A 16,275-nucleotide genomic window follows, 5' to 3' on the forward strand; every position below is an offset into this window, starting at 1 on the left:
AAGAGGAAAAAATAAAGCATATTGTGTTCCTCAATTCTCTTTCTCTTTAACCCTATTTTTTTTTTTTTTTTTTTTTTTTGGGGGGGGGGAGGTATTTTGGTTATTAAAAAAAAAGAGAAAAAACGATAATTGCTGGCTAGTGGATGTATAGTGGTAGGGACACCCCGCCCCCACCCCCCCCCCCCCCGTAGTTACGCAAACATGGGACCAAATGATCCTACTTGTTCCAAGGCGAAACTTGTGCAATCAATTAAATGTTATTTTTGAGAAAATTAAAGCTTGCGCTGTTTAAATTCAATCTCTTTCACCTAAATTTGCGATGAATGCTAGCATTATGAAATATATAATTATCAACGTCTGGCGAAAAGAATAACCAACCGATCAGCTGACGAGAACGCGTATCACGTAATCTGCATATCAGCTTCGATCGCGAGTCAGAAGTGAAGAGCAACTGGCAATAAAATCTGGAAAAAGTCGTCAAAATGTAAGTTCCCCTTCATTTCTTTCAATTTTTTTTTATTGCTAACAATGCTTTAACTTTCTTAAACAAAAATTTAATGAATAGACAGTACGATAGCTCGTACTTGTGTTATAATACACAAATAATCATCTTCACAAAGATTTCTGACACAAAATACTACAGATGTCGCCTATGAGGTCCATACATGTAATGTTTGGACCTCATTGGTACTAGGAGTGCTTGAAACCCATTTACCATACTGGAATATCAAACCAATTGATACCAGTTAGAACCAATAGGCATTACCGGTATATATCTACCAGCTGATTTCAGTTAAAACCCATAAACCAAACTGGAACAGATTATACCAATTGGAACCAATAGGCCACCCATAACCCACTTGAAACCCATTAACCACACTGGAATATCAAACCAAATGATACCAGTTAGAACCAATAGGACTTACCAGTTGATTCTAGTAAAAACCCGTATATACATATATGATATATACACACACACACACACACACACACACACATATATATATGTATATATATATAAATATATATATATTATATATATGTATATAAGAGGCATAGTGGTAATGCATTATACTTATTTCCAACAGATATATATATATATATATATATATATAAGAACTATGTTTTCATACCTTTGTTGTTTTATTTGTCGCTTCTTTTACACTGTAACTGACTTTTGAAATAGTTTTGTAATTGTTGATATCTGCAGTACTTAATCATTCAAACTTCTTATCCGACAAGTCACTGGCTCAATATAGCTGTAACCCACTTTACATTAATATTTTTTTTTTTTACAGATCATATTACTTCAACATCCTCTTATCTTTGTTTTTAATTCCTTTTGAGATAATTCTTTATGATTATCATTCATGACTATGTTTCCTATAACTATTATTATTATTACCATCAACACAGCATTACTTTTCTTTAAAAGGCAAGTATTATTTCATACAATCCACTCTTTAATCTACATGTATTGTTATTCATTCAACATTGGTTAAATATATATTTATGTGAAAATGTTCATTATGTTAAAGGTATATACATTTAGCCTACTCCCAACCTTTGCCTGTTCCTGCTTTTGACATTACTTCCCCCCCCCCCCTGTCTACTTTTCTTTTTGTATCCCCTTTCCAATATTATACATTAGTATTCTTTGTTATTTTTTGTTGCTTGTTTGTTTACTGAAATTTTGCTCTGTACAAATTCATGTAATTCAGCCTTTTACCACAATAAAAGCCATTTATCCATCCATCCTATATATATATATATATGTATGTATGTATATACGTTTTTGTGATTAAAACAGCTTGATTGAGGATAAGAGGAAAAAATATCTACATAATAACTAACTTAATTATTCTTTATGTTAATTTTAATATTTCCACCTTGAAAAGTTTCATTAAAGTATGTGGTTCGATATTACCATAAAACTTAAATCGAAACATGTTATTCTCAGTGAAATTTTTTTGTTATCCTAGATATTTGTTGCGAGAAAAAATATTTCTTCCTATTTAATCCCTTTTTTCTAATTTAAGTTAAAGGGGACTATTTTACACTATTTTTACAAATCATATAAAAATTAGTGTATTTTTTGTTTTGTTTTAACTCACTGATATTTTTAATAGAATATCTATTTTTCTATTTATAATGCGCATATTTATTGCTAGTTTACAACCTTGCCGTGTTAGCAAGGCTATCTTTATCTTTCACAGAAAAAGAAAATAAATAAAATAGAAATAAAGAACAAATATTAAGCTAATTCATGCTTAATCTTTCAAAGAAAAAAAAGCTCCAAAAGCAGTGGCAATTAAAAATCGTCATTTCTTGACTGGTTGCCAACCAAAAACAAACAAGAAGAAATTTTTATGTCAAGAAGTTCGTATAACTATTTTAAAACTTCTTTCTTGCCTTAGACCTCCCCCCCCCCCCCCCTTCATTATTCCTGACTCAGCAGATCTTCCTTCAATCACCGGGCGCGGGCGGGCCTGCGCATGCGCACTGATCGCTATCGTCCGTATAATTATGCAAATTAACCAGCCGCCAAACGCAAACCGCCAATCTATATGCCCGGCCCGCGCCAATTGCAATTTGAAAAAGCCATCTCCGCCGCGCCGTTAGTTTGCACAGCATATTTTTATCGAGTGCGATAAAGAAGGATAAAGAAGGCCGTTTTAATAATAATTCAACCACTGAAATCACACGGACCAGATTTGGAAAATGACTTGAAAGCTAAGACATTCGCAGTAGGCTCTACAAGTAAGTTAACAATTCTTTTCGTAGTTTGTTAAATGGCGTGGCTCGCAGCTACTGCTAGCTGTAGAGTTCGTCAGGACATCCTGTAACCCAGGGAGCTCCCGTCCGCGCAGCGGGCGGGAGCTCCCTGGGTTAGACATCCTGTAGTGTTAGTGTTACTGCTCGCCAGCTCAGCCGGGGGTGGATGTGTGGCTTCCGTAGACGGCTGGCCAAGTCTGCGCCCAAGGCCATACATCGATTATTGACCTTACGATTTGTGTTAAGATTTAACATGAATTTCTTTTTATTTCACAAAATCTTTCAGTTGATAATGTTCCATATTTTGTTATAAACAAATAAGGCTGCTGGGTATGATGGCCTATCTAATAAGCTAATTAAAGAAGTTATTGATGTTATTGTTTCTCCTATTACTCATATATTCAATTTATCTATTGTACATGGAATCGTTCCTGTGAGTATGAAGATAGCCAAAGTTGTGCCGATTTACAAAAAGGGAAACCTTCAGGAAGTTGGAAATTACCGGCCCATCTCTCTTCTTACATGTTTTTCTAAAATTCTTGAAAAGATAATTTCTGTTCGTGTTATGAAATTTTTGAAAATTAATAATATTCTCGCTCCTGAACAATTTGGTTTTCGTGAAAAACATACTACCTCTCATGCTCTGTTACATTTTATTGACAAAATTTCTTCCGCAAAAGATAATGGGCTACATACTGTCGGTATATTCCTAGACTACTCCAAAGCCTTCGACACGATTGACCATGACATCCTTTTGTATAATTTATACTATAAACTATCTTTCTATGGATTCCGGGGTAAGGCTTTGGAGTGGTTCAAGAGCTACCTCTCTGATAGAAAACAGTTTGTATTGTTAAATGGTGTTAAGTCTCCCATGCAGTCAATTACATGTGGAGTGCCACAAGGTTCACTTCTTGGACCTATCTTATTTCTCATATATATTAATGATTTCCCTCAGTCATCAAAAATCCTTTCATTTATCCTGTTTGCAGATGACTCAAGCATATTTTTTTCTGAAAAGAACCCCTGCAATTTATTGCAAACTATCAATTCAGAATTGATTTCTGTTAACGAATGGATCATTGCTAACAGGCTTTCCTTAAATCTTGTTAAAACAAACTACATGTTATTCAGCAACACCCTAGCAACATTGCCAGATAATATTACAATCAGTGATGTTCAGATTACTGAAGTCTTGAGTACAAAATTCCTTGGGGTACACATTGATAGTAAGCTGAACTGGAAAGTTCACATATCCTATTTATGTAAACTTCTTTCCAGAAATTCAGGAGTCTTTAATTCATTGAAGAGTATATTCCAAAAAAATATTTTATGCATGTTGTACACAACTCTCATTTTGCCTTACTTGAATTATTGCATCCTTGCCTGGGGTAACGCTGCTAAAGTTCATTTAGATGGGTTATTTAAAGTCCAGAAAAGGGTACTTAGACTAGTATGTGGAGTAAGTTCACGATCTCACACTAATATTTTGTTTTATGAAAACAAGTTCCTTAATTTACATGACATATTTGATCTCAACCTTGGTTGCATTATGTATCAATTAAATAAAAGAGAACTTCCACTTGCCCTTGATTCATTATGTGTTAGAAATGACCAAATCCATTCTTACTATACAAGACAAGTTTCTTTTCTCCACTTGCCATTGGTCAAAACTAGTTTTCGGCTAAATACATTTGTTTATACAGCCCTGGCCAAAATTATGGAACTCCCTTCCTTCTTCATTGAAGCAATCAGTTAGCCTTAGTGTTTTTAGAAACAAGTTAAAGACCGATTTACTGAAGAAATACTTAGATCAGTAAACAAATGCCTGCTTGTTATATCTCGTCTAACTTTATAAATTGTATTCTTCCCACAATTATCTATGAAAAAATAGAGCTCTGCCTATTTTCTTTATTTTTTCCTCTTTTCTTTCTTCTTTTCGAATTTCAGATTCTTATACTTTAGGTCTAATAGAATGCTTGCATTCTGCATTTCACCTTTTTGTTACTTTTTAGTGTATCTTTTGTAAATATGTATATCTGTACTTTGGTTATTTACTCCAATTTTTGTTTGCTTGTTCTATGATGTTTTAAAATGATTGCTAATGTAAGTTTTTAACATTCTGGTGGCCTATGGCCCACAAGCTAAGCTTCTTAGTAGGTCACCACGTTTCATTTCCATCTCTTCTCATGGGTGTTACTAATGTTCCATAAAAAGTAGTGCATGTATTATGTATATTATCCTGTAAGTATCCTGTAATTATTTACTTTTGTTCTTTGCTATTTACTTGTATCCCAATAATTTACTGTTGTTATTATTGTTGTTTGATATCGGAATTGAAACGAAATAAAGATTCATTCATTCATTCATAAGTAATAATACCAGATAATACCAAATAATACCAAATAATAATAATACCAAATAATACCAAATAATACCAAATAATACCAAATAATAATAATAATACCAAATAATACCAAATAATACCAGATGTTTTCTGCAAAGAAATCTCACAAGCTGTCCAAGAAACACTCTAAGGTCATTTCTTACAAGATGCTCCTGAGGCCAATAATGGAGTATGCATCTGAGATCTGGGACCCATTCACACAGTCAAAAATCAGAAATCTGGAAATGATACAACACAGGTACGCACGCTATGTTTGTCACGACTACCGAACTACAAGCAGCATTTCTGCTATGCTTCGACAACTACAGTGGCAAACCCTTCAAGAGCGTAGGGCCCAAGCCAAGACTCTACTAATGTATCGCATCATTAATAATCTTGTAGACGTCAAGCAACAACTGAAACACTCATCCTTCAAATCCCGAGGTCATTCTCAAAAACTCATGATTCCATATGCAAATACGGAATGTTACAAAAATTCCTTCTTTCCTGCCACTGCCAGGTTATGGAATTCCCTACCTCAGGACGTCGTAGACAGCACCTCAGCAAACATATTCAAGAGTGAGGTGCAACATGTCAGACTATGTTAGTCTGCATTTGTTTGTAAATATGTAAATATTATATATATGTTCGCTTTTTTTTTACCACAACTTCAACGGTGGATACTCAGCACTCAGCATTCAAGTCCACAATACAGTACGACAATACACCACAGGTGGTATGTACTTATATAGGAAGAAGAAGAAGTAAGTAGGATGGGGGGTCGGGTGTCCGGACACTTTATATTTTTGAAGCCTTCTTTTTTGTCTAAAGTTGGATTACGCTAAAAATATGAATTCAATAGTTGTAATCATCTTCTGTTTTGTTCTCTATAATATTTCCTAACATTTCGTACTAAAAATTGATGAAACTTCACTTGTAAATTTTTCCAAATGACTTTCTAAAACCCCGTCTAAAACTGATCGTCCGGACACACAACCTGTCCGGACACACAACAACTGGGTATACCGGGTATGCAAAATAAATCTATTTCGAAAATGAGAGAGATATGTGATCGAATTAATGTGAAACTGATTTTCTTGAAAAAAATCTGAGACTCGGCCAGTTATGATTTTCAATTTCAGATTTAACATTATGATAGTGGCAGTGGCCAGTGCCTCGTGTCTGTGCACCAATCACTTTACACACGATTTGAGGATTTTGATGAGAATCACAAGAAATGCCGAAAATCGAAATTCATTATTTTTTCCACCATTTAATAGTAAGATTTTTTCATGAATACCTGTTTATCACTTTTTGACTGTGTGTATTTCAGGAGAGGGAGACCCAAAACCACCTGGAGTCATACTGAGCCTAGAGGAGGTGATGAAGTCAGTGAACATGACCTGGGGGGCCGCTGGGGTACCGGTAGTTTCCAGAAGAAGGCCCAGCTCAGAACCGCCAGGAGCTAGGAGTGGAGATCCGAATATTTTGTTGCTGTCCTCCATGAGGGAGGCTGTAAGTTAGGTAATTCAGATGTCAAGTTTTCTTTTGTGGTCTTTGTGTATCTTCTATTATGAGAATTATGGAAAAGAGATGGCGATTTCATGGTTTTAAAGATGTAAAATATGAAATTCTAGCACTTTTTTTAGGTGTAATAATTTTTTTTTTGAGGAGCGCGATATTTTTGTACATAATGACCCAAGCCTAGTTTCACCACGGATTAATTAATAGCTACACAGCTGTTGCATTTACAATTTCAATAAAAATCTACAACAATTTATCATTTTATAAAATTGAGTGTGTCTAGGAAAGCAAATTCTGAGGAGCTCGATTGAGCTCCTCAAAAACATAAGGAGAGCCATTTATTGAGCTCCATGGAATTATAAACATGAACTTGTGAAGGACTGATCTCTCCGACATTGATTTCAGAAGTATTCCCAACAAGACCAAGTGAACTTAATCATTTTTTTGATAAATATGATGATGTGCTGTTTATCATTATAGTTGAATCATTGATTCACAATCCCATGTATTTTTCTTAATATGCAAATGGAATTTTACAACACTCTGTAGTAACCCTTGCCCGCCTTAGGTGTAGACATTGCTATTCACTGTAGTATAGACGTATTTGTTATTCACTGTTCACTGTACTGATTATTTTTCTCTCCATTGTTTTAAAAAAAATTCTTCAGATACATCGCATCTACCAGCAAAGAACGTGTGCCAGTACAGGAAAGGAATGTACCTGTCGCACGTGAACTCTTCAGAGGCAGTGAGGACAACAAGATCTGCAAGCAAGTGATCCTTTTTGTAAGAAAATTTCCAAATTGTACATTTCAAAATTAATTTTTTTTTAAGCCTTTGTACACATTTAGAGTATCAAGGCTTACAAAATGTAAAAATTAAATGTTTGCCCAAAAATCATTTTGGGAAAGGTGGATTTCCGAGGGAAATCTATCATTGTTTACACAGTTGTACGAGCAACCTTATAGGAGGCTTGTCTAGGCTCCGTGATGAAAATACAATGTAAAAATTGCTTCACAATCCCATGTATTTTTCTTAATGTGCAAATGGAATTTTACAACACTCTGTAGTAACCCTTGACCGCCTTAGGTGTAGACATGTATTGCTATTCACTGTAATATAGACGTATTTGTTATTCGCTGTTGTTCACTGTACTGATTATTTTTCTCTCCATTGTTTTTTTAAAAAAATCTTCAGATACATCGCATCTACCAGCAAAGAATGTGTGCCTGTACAGGAAAGGAATGTACCTGTCGCATGTGAACTCTTCAGAGGCAATGAGGACAAGATCTGCAAGCAAGTGATCCTTTTTTGTAAGAAAATTTCCAATTTGTACATTTTACAATTAATTTTTTTTAAGCCTTTGTACACATTTAGAGTATCAAGGCTTACAAAATGTAAAAATGAAATGTTTGCCCACAAATCATTATGGGAAAGGTGGATTTCTGAGGGAAATCTATCTTTGTTTACACAGTTGTACGAGCAACCTTATAGGAGGCTTGTCTAGGTTCCGTGATGAAAATACAATGTAAAAATGATAAAATTATCTTCATGGAGTCCTCTAGGCTAGCCCGTGACATTGGCCCATGCCCATCAATTTTAATTCATTCTTTTGCATAACCAAATGGCGTGAATTTGGAACTGGAATTATAATTTCAGATTGACCTCCGAAATGAAACGTGCACAATTAGTCTGAACTAAAATAACATTTCCTGAATTTTTTCTTAAATCTGGAGGCTGAGGTAATTTTTTTATCTTTGAAATTAAATTGGTTCTCGTTGTTTTTTACCTCTGACTTACCAGTATGTGTGGGGGTACCGTAGAAGTAGAATTAAAGGGATGGTCCAGGCTGGAAACATATCTCAATAAATAGAGTAAAATTCACAGAGCAAAATGCTGAAAACTTGGATAACTAATTAAGGTTTTGAATTTTAAAGATTTGCATTATTCTGGTGAAATAGTTCTAGGCATGTCTTTATGAATATTCATTAGGTTGGCTGATGATGTCATATCCCAATTGCCCTTTTGTATTTTATTATATGAGATTAGGTTTATTAAAATATTTTTAACAAAGAACTATTGACAATTGGATTGACAACTGATTAGGTGCATTAGTTATTGACGCATCTTATTTCATTACAACGGAGACGCATCATTTACACATGTATGAAAAAATCAAACATTTATGATTTCATCTAGTAACATAAAAAAAGGAAAGTGGAGATGTGACATCAGCCAACCTAATGAATATTCATGACGAAGTGCATACAAGTGTTTTCACAAAATATTGATAAACTTTAAAATTCAATAACTTCTTGTTATGCTATTTTGATGAAATTTTCATCATTTTGCTCTGTGAATTTTACTCAAGTATTATTTAGATGTAAATATTTTCGGCCCGGACCATCCCTTTAATCCTCGGATAAAATTTTGTATTTCAATTTTTTTTTTGCTTTGTCTTGCGTTTTTAAACATGTTCTGGGAACTGTTTTTTTAAAGTTGTCAGCATTTACAAGTTATCTTTTTCCGACAGTTACCGTAGTAACAGTCAGAGGCCAGTGCTTCTCAGCCAATCAAAAGCAATGATTTCACTGAAATAGTCGGCACTGACAATCATGAAATACCCATCAGATGTTAGCAGATAATGTGCAACATAGACTCCTAGATACACTAGCGTACCTACGGGGGGGGGGGGGGCAGAGGGGGCAGTCTGCCCCCCCTGACAAGCCACAACCCATGCAAAGGACGTATCCCTGCCCCCCTGACGAGCTTGAAAGACCTTTTTTGCCCCCCCTGACGAGCTTGAAGCTCTTTTTTTTTTTCTCTTTTTTTTTTTCTTTTTCTTTTCAAATTTTTCTGGTACGAAATCTTTCATTTGTGATTGAAGACCTTTTTTTTTTTTTTTTTGCTTGTCAAATTTTTGGCGGACGGTTATGCCCCCCCCTGTGAAAAATCCTAGGTACGCCACTGCCTAGATACATATATGCAAACATACAGCGCGTCCCAAAAAAAATGTCCCTCTGATACGCGGCTGAATTACTTCAAAAAATAAAAATTATTCTCAATGAAATGTATGGAATTAGTAAGCTCATATCATGTTCTAACATCTATAAAACTTTCATTGGTCTCGCTTCAGTGGTTTTTAATACACAGTCTATTATGTAACAGTTGTGCTTTTCAGCCCATTCCAAGTTTGCATGCATGCAACACTGCTGTGTGTTCTGCACTTTCTAGCATACAGGTTTTGTATCATCCCCCTTTGAACATTCTTACCAAGAATTTCCCTGATCTGACCAGGAAAATCTCCATGACCTACCCAGGCTCATCAAATCACAACCTTGAGCATGTTCAGAAGGGCAAAAACAAAATTTGACAGTTCATTTCATGTTTGATAACAGGAGATGCACAATGATTAGGACAACTGGTTATGTCTGTTTAATGCCTGATTCATGCTTAATATTCTGCATTTTTGTTTTCATTACTCTTTTTAAGTTAATAAGCTACTGTGGTTAACTTAATTCAATGTAACTTTTTAAAAGAAAAAAAGTAAAAATTTCATTGGTAAAGTTCCTTTTCGCAAAGGGTGATTAACTTGCAGATTCCCCTTTATTTTTCAGCCTATTTTACTCATCCATCATTCAATTTTCTTTCCAAGTTGGTGCACTGATTCCCCTTATCAATCATGAAACAAACTTAATTCTTATGTTTCTTGTCCGTCTGAACATGCCCAAGTTTATGATTTGATGAACCTGGATATGATTAGGGAAATGTCCCTGCTCAGATCCAAGATGTAAAATTGGGGGTTAATATGCCTTAGACAATGCAAAAATGCATCAATGCTGCAAACTTGGAATGGGCTAAAATGCACCACTCTTACATAATAGAGTGTTTATACAAAACCGCTGAAGCGTGACCAATGAAATTTGTATAGAAGCTAGATCATGAAATGAGCTTTCTACTCATGAACATTTATTTGAGAATACTACCACATTTTAGAATTAATTCAGCCCTATGTCAGAGGGACATTTTTTTTGGGCGCTGTACATAGTCTAAGTCTTTATTATTTAAATAAATGCATAGGTATAAGGTGGAGGCAATTTCATCTCTGCGATGTCAATTTCAGAAGTATTCCCAAGACCATGTGAACTTACTATACATCTTGTAATAAAAATGATGATGTGCTGTCTATCATTTATAATTGAATCATTGAAATATGGAACTTAGAGAAGTTTCACTATCCCATGTATTTTGTATTACGGTATTAACTGTACTCATTATTTTTCATTCCATTGTTTTTTTTTTCTAATCTTCAGATACATCGCATCTACCAGCAAAGATCAAGTGCCACTACAGGAAAGGGAAGGTACCTGTCTCACGTTTCCTCTTCAGAGCCAGTGAGGGCCCCAAGATCTCAATAAATAATAATTAAAAAAAGACTCCGTTATCATTCCTTTAAAAATAGTATATATTATTTATTGAAGGTAAATGCTTAGATGCATTATATTCAAATTTTGTCTCCAAGCTAGCTTGTAAAAATTGGATTGACTACATATTTACTGTGTAGAATTATACACAGCATGTTACAGTTTGTAACATAATTTTCTTTCATTAAATTCCTAGTTTTAATACCATATAGATGTTTTTTGTGACTTTTGTCATTCTCTGATGTTTTTTGGTACAGATTTCAAGAGACTGAGGGATTGATTTACCAGAGCAAGTTTACAGTCCAATCCTGTTATATTGTGCATGTGGAAATTAACAAGGTTTCAATACAATGCTACAAATTTACCTTGATTCATTTCATTAGTCCTATGTGCAAGGATAATTATTTCACTTGTCCATGCACATTGTTATAACAGGAGTGGACATTCAATGTAAAGATAATTGAAGATAATTGAAATAACCGCCTGAGAGGAGGGGGGGGGGTGTTGGTACCAATATTCTAATGTGTGTGTGCGCAAGGAAAACGAAGGAGTGATTATACGAGAAGAGTGAAAGATCAGGAATGTACATATCCACATGATTCATTTTTGTTCATGCTATACATTGCAGGGTGTTTCTAACTGGTACCACTTGACAATTTGTGTTTCCAACTGGTCCTAACTTGTGCTTCCAACTTGTTCTAACTGGCACCAGTTGACAACTGGTGTTTCCAACTGGTTTTAACTGGCACCAGTTGACAACTCATGTTTCTAACTGGCACCAGTTGACAATTGGTGTTTCCAACTGGTTTTAACTGGCACCAGTTGACAACTCATGTTTCCAACTGGTCCTAACTGGCACCAGTTGACAATTTGTGTTTCCAACTGGTTTTAACTGGCACCAGTTGACAACTCATGTTTCCAACTGGTCCTGACTGGCACCAGTTGACAATTTGTGTTTCCAACTGGTTTTAACTGGCACCAGTTGACAAGTCGTGTTTCCAACTGGTACCAGTTGCTAACTGGTACTAGTTAGGACCAGTTGACAACTGGTACCAGTTGCTAACTGGTACCAGTTAGGACCAGTTGCCAACTGGTATTTCCAATTTGTCAACTGGATTCCAGTTGATTCCAGTATTCCAATTTCCATATTGAATCCAGTTCACTAACTGGAATCAACTGGTACCAGTACCAGTTGGATGAACTGGTCCTTAACTGGTTTTTTGACCTGGAGTATTTGCAATAAATTTCCACAAAAAAAATCTGAAATAAATACATAGATTATATTGTCTTCCTTACTGTAGTGTTAGTTAACTCATCATCTAAATTCAGTAGTACTTTCAAACATATGTAATGGAAAGATACCCCCCCTCCCCTCCCCAGGGATTTCTATAAATGACAGTGAGAATGCTGAGATCATGAATTAATTCAGTTAAGTTAGTGGCCAACCCATTTGTGCAAATAAGTTGAGTCCTTAGTTAAACTGAGGATTACTGGAGATTTCTGTTTTAAATAAATCATCTCGAGTCAAGAGTCAGTCTACATCTAATGTAGATAGAGCTTTATAATTTGTTGTTTGGTGGCCACTCCCTCGCCCTTATCTCTATGACATTTTACATAAATAAACTGCACCTCTGATCATAATCATGATGAAGATATTTTCATTTCTTTTCAGATGCAGTATATACAGTAAGCAATGTTTCAGAGAACAAATGAGAGAAGTCCTGGAACTGGTACACTCGCTATTTAACAATGCTGATGGTCAGATACGATTCCAGGTGAGAATGTTCATAGTGTTATAATCCAACATGACATCCTGTCAGGTTCAGCCATCCATTCATTTGCACTCACTACCAAAATTAATTTCAATTGCAAATCTAGTAAATAATGAAGTTATAAAAATATTAATTTGGGAATATGTTAGCATTTAGCAGATATAAATGTATTTCTAAGTGCATTGTGTACTGCCCTAGAGCATTGAAATGTGACATGTGATCATATTTTCAGCTGAAACTTTCTTATAAATTGGAAACATTTAATTTGAATATTTGCTGTAAATATCAGTGGTAAATAAAGTGTATAAAATATATTCTTAATAATCTTGTAGTACCATACTGACTGGTCAGGTTTTGTTTGGAAAGGGCAATTTAAAATATTGAGTCTGCTATCAATTCTACAAATTCGATATTGGATTGACAAAAAACTTTGAAAACAAACAGTTGATTTGTATATTATTTCATTCTACATACTTAGGTTGGACCCAGGAGCCAACATGCTTGTCAGGTGGGTCATTGATAATTCCCTAAGCACCGCAGATGTGATCTGATTTGGTGACATGACAGTTGAATTGGTAGTGACTGGATTTTAACAGTGTGCCCCGGTTTTGAATTGTTGAAGTAACCAAACTAGAAACATCTTCTGAGAACTCTGACTGCGATTCTGATGATGAAACTCTGTCTACACTTGGCTCTCACTTAACTTTTTCTTTAGTTTCCAGCTGGGTAACTGATGCCAGTTTTAACTTTCTTGTGATTTTGACTTCAACATAAGTTTAGTTTTAGAGCAGTGTATTATATAAAGAAACCATGTTGCTTGAACTAGTCTGTGCTCTTACAGTGATATTATTATGAACTCCTTCAAATATGTTTTATATATACAGTCAAATATAAAGTTCAGAATAGTCATTTATCTGCTATCCTTACCACATGTTTAAATTGCTTATAAATACACATCGTCCGCATATGGATGCAGGAGAATTACCCTTCTTTATTAATTTTGTTTGGCATGTTTTCATTTTGCCATCTAAAAAAAATCCTGCATATGTCTACATATTTGTAAAACAGAATGTTACTAGCTTTATTGTGCTTAAAAGTATTGTATTAATACTTCATACTTTCTTATAATAACCATACAATTTAGACTGACATGCATTGTGAAACTCGATTGTTACAGGATATATTACTAGTAAGGGTGAAAATCATATTAAGTTTTCATGAATTCATTTTCAAAAGCCAGATGTGTTAATGAGGTAATTTTTTTGGTCTATCAGGGGTGTGAGAATTCTTAAGCTGATTTCTGCTATTTTTATTTTCAGCCCTAAAACTCTTCAGCATTTTCAGCCTTTTATCTTTCATTCACACCTGGTTTATGCAGTTTTACAGTTGATGTGTCATCATTTTATTCTAGAATTTTCTTATGAATGATATTCAGGAAAGAAATAATACATGATTATTTTTAGCAGACATTTTACATTAGCTTAAAGGGGAATCCAACCCAAATAAAAACTTGTTTTTATAAGAAAAAGAAAAATCAGACAAGTTGATAGGTGAAAGTTTGAACAATATTGGACAAACAACAAGAAAGTTATGAATTTTTAAAAGTTGTAAATATTGGTAATCACTATACCCATGGAGACCTTAAATTGGCCGCATATGGGATGTCATAGTGATGTAAGGCAAGGACTACTCTTCCATGTACTCCAATACATATTATGGCTAAAATGTCATTTTTCCCAAAAGTTTTATTTCAAATTATATTTTTCTGTCATGAGGACATAAAACAATATACCACCTGGATTATATTTAGATTACTGCCCCAGGGGAGTGGGTACTAAGGAGAAAACCACAAATCCCTGATAATAAAGTACATGGCCTATGGGAAAGTTGTCCTTGCCCCTTGTCATAATTTACTTACCCAGTTGCCAATTTGAAATCTACATACTCTTAGTGATCTCAAATTTAAAGCAGCTATAACTTTCTTATTGGTTGTCCGATTTCTTTCAAACTTTCGCCATTCTGTTCAATTTATTTTTCTCCTTCCCAACACAACATTTTATGGCCAAGGCTGGATTCCCCTTTAAGGTTAAAGATACACTGCAGCACATGTTTTTCTGTATATTTGTAGTAAGAATTTAACTCATTTCTACATGATCCCACTAATTTAAAGATGTTACTTGCTAAAATCGTGACAATTTATTGTAAAGTTTTCAGAGTTGGAACTAAGGTGTATTTTACTGTATCTTTCTGTTTTTGGACTCGGGCAATAATTTGCTATTAAAAAACAAGTGTTTGATTGGAAAATGTATTGATGAGTGTATTTAGCCAATAACTTGAGAATGATGGAAAAAATACAAATACAAGTCATTCGTATTTTTATTACTGCATTATTTTTGTTGCTTTTGACGCTGTCATTTGGGATTTTGATTATAAATTTGTTAATAAATGATCCTGTTTGATATGAAGTTAAATAATTGATTTAAAATTATATTTCCTTGTTTGAGTTTCATTAGTTGATACATGTAATTGTTTATTCAAAGGTTTACATGTTTCCTTTGGTAAAGATTATCTTTTAGCACAAGTAGACTTTTTAGTACTTGACAGTGTAAAAAGATGAAATAACTCTCAAGGCAACTGTGTCGACTGATTTAATTATGACATTCTTAAAAAAAGTGTAGTGAGTGTAATAAGTAATGGTGATTATGTTACTTCTATTTTGATGGAAAAGAAATATACCATTTTACTTTAATATGTGTATGTCAATACAAATAGACATAGAGAATACAACTTTCCTGCACCACTAGCATTGATTATATTCCAGTATTCTTGTGATGGAACATTTATTCATTTGACATTGGAATGTTTTGAATGTAGAGTAACTTATTGAATTTGGTACTAGTTAGCAATTCTGTATTTCAAAATGTGGCATTCACAGACTAGGATTGCTGATTGTGTTAAGCATATAAAATGTCTAAGTGTACCTGATAATTCACTTCTTATGCATTTCACAGTGCAATATTAGATTCATTATAATAATTATGAATGTCGTTGTGTTTGTCCGTGGGTGAACATGATTTTTCTTTCTTTACTTGTGCACGATTAATTATCAGAATTCTAATAAATAATAGCTAAAATATTGCCAAATAAAACAGATTATAATTACTTTTTTTGATATTAAATCTATCTAATCATATCCGTCTATCTATCTGCTGTCTATGTTATATATCTATCTTTCTATCTATCTATCTACCTACATAACATATCTATCTCTCAGTCTAATATATATCTATCTGTTTGAATATGTCTCCCTCTCTCTCTCATTCTATCTCACTTGCATCTCATTCAATCATGCGGGCAGGGGTTCGAGTCCGTTGGTGAACATGATTTTTTTTTT

The 16,275-nt window shown here is 34.3% G+C and overlaps 1 long non-coding RNA gene across 1 annotated transcript; it reads left to right on the forward strand.

Annotated features, from left to right (window-relative positions):
* The first annotated feature begins 2,422 nt into the window (after positions 1-2,422).
* On the forward strand, positions 2,423-16,060 carry LOC129256601 (uncharacterized). The gene is made up of 7 exons (XR_010292857.1): positions 2,423-2,760; positions 6,495-6,685; positions 7,354-7,471; positions 7,883-7,998; positions 10,999-11,166; positions 12,782-12,884; positions 13,360-16,060. It is a non-coding gene; the product is annotated as an uncharacterized LOC129256601 (long non-coding RNA).
* The last annotated feature ends 215 nt before the right edge of the window (positions 16,061-16,275 follow it).

This window comes from Lytechinus pictus, chromosome 3 (assembly GCF_037042905.1).
Source record: "Lytechinus pictus isolate F3 Inbred chromosome 3, Lp3.0, whole genome shotgun sequence".
Classification (NCBI taxonomy): Eukaryota; Metazoa; Echinodermata; class Echinoidea; order Temnopleuroida; family Toxopneustidae; genus Lytechinus; species Lytechinus pictus.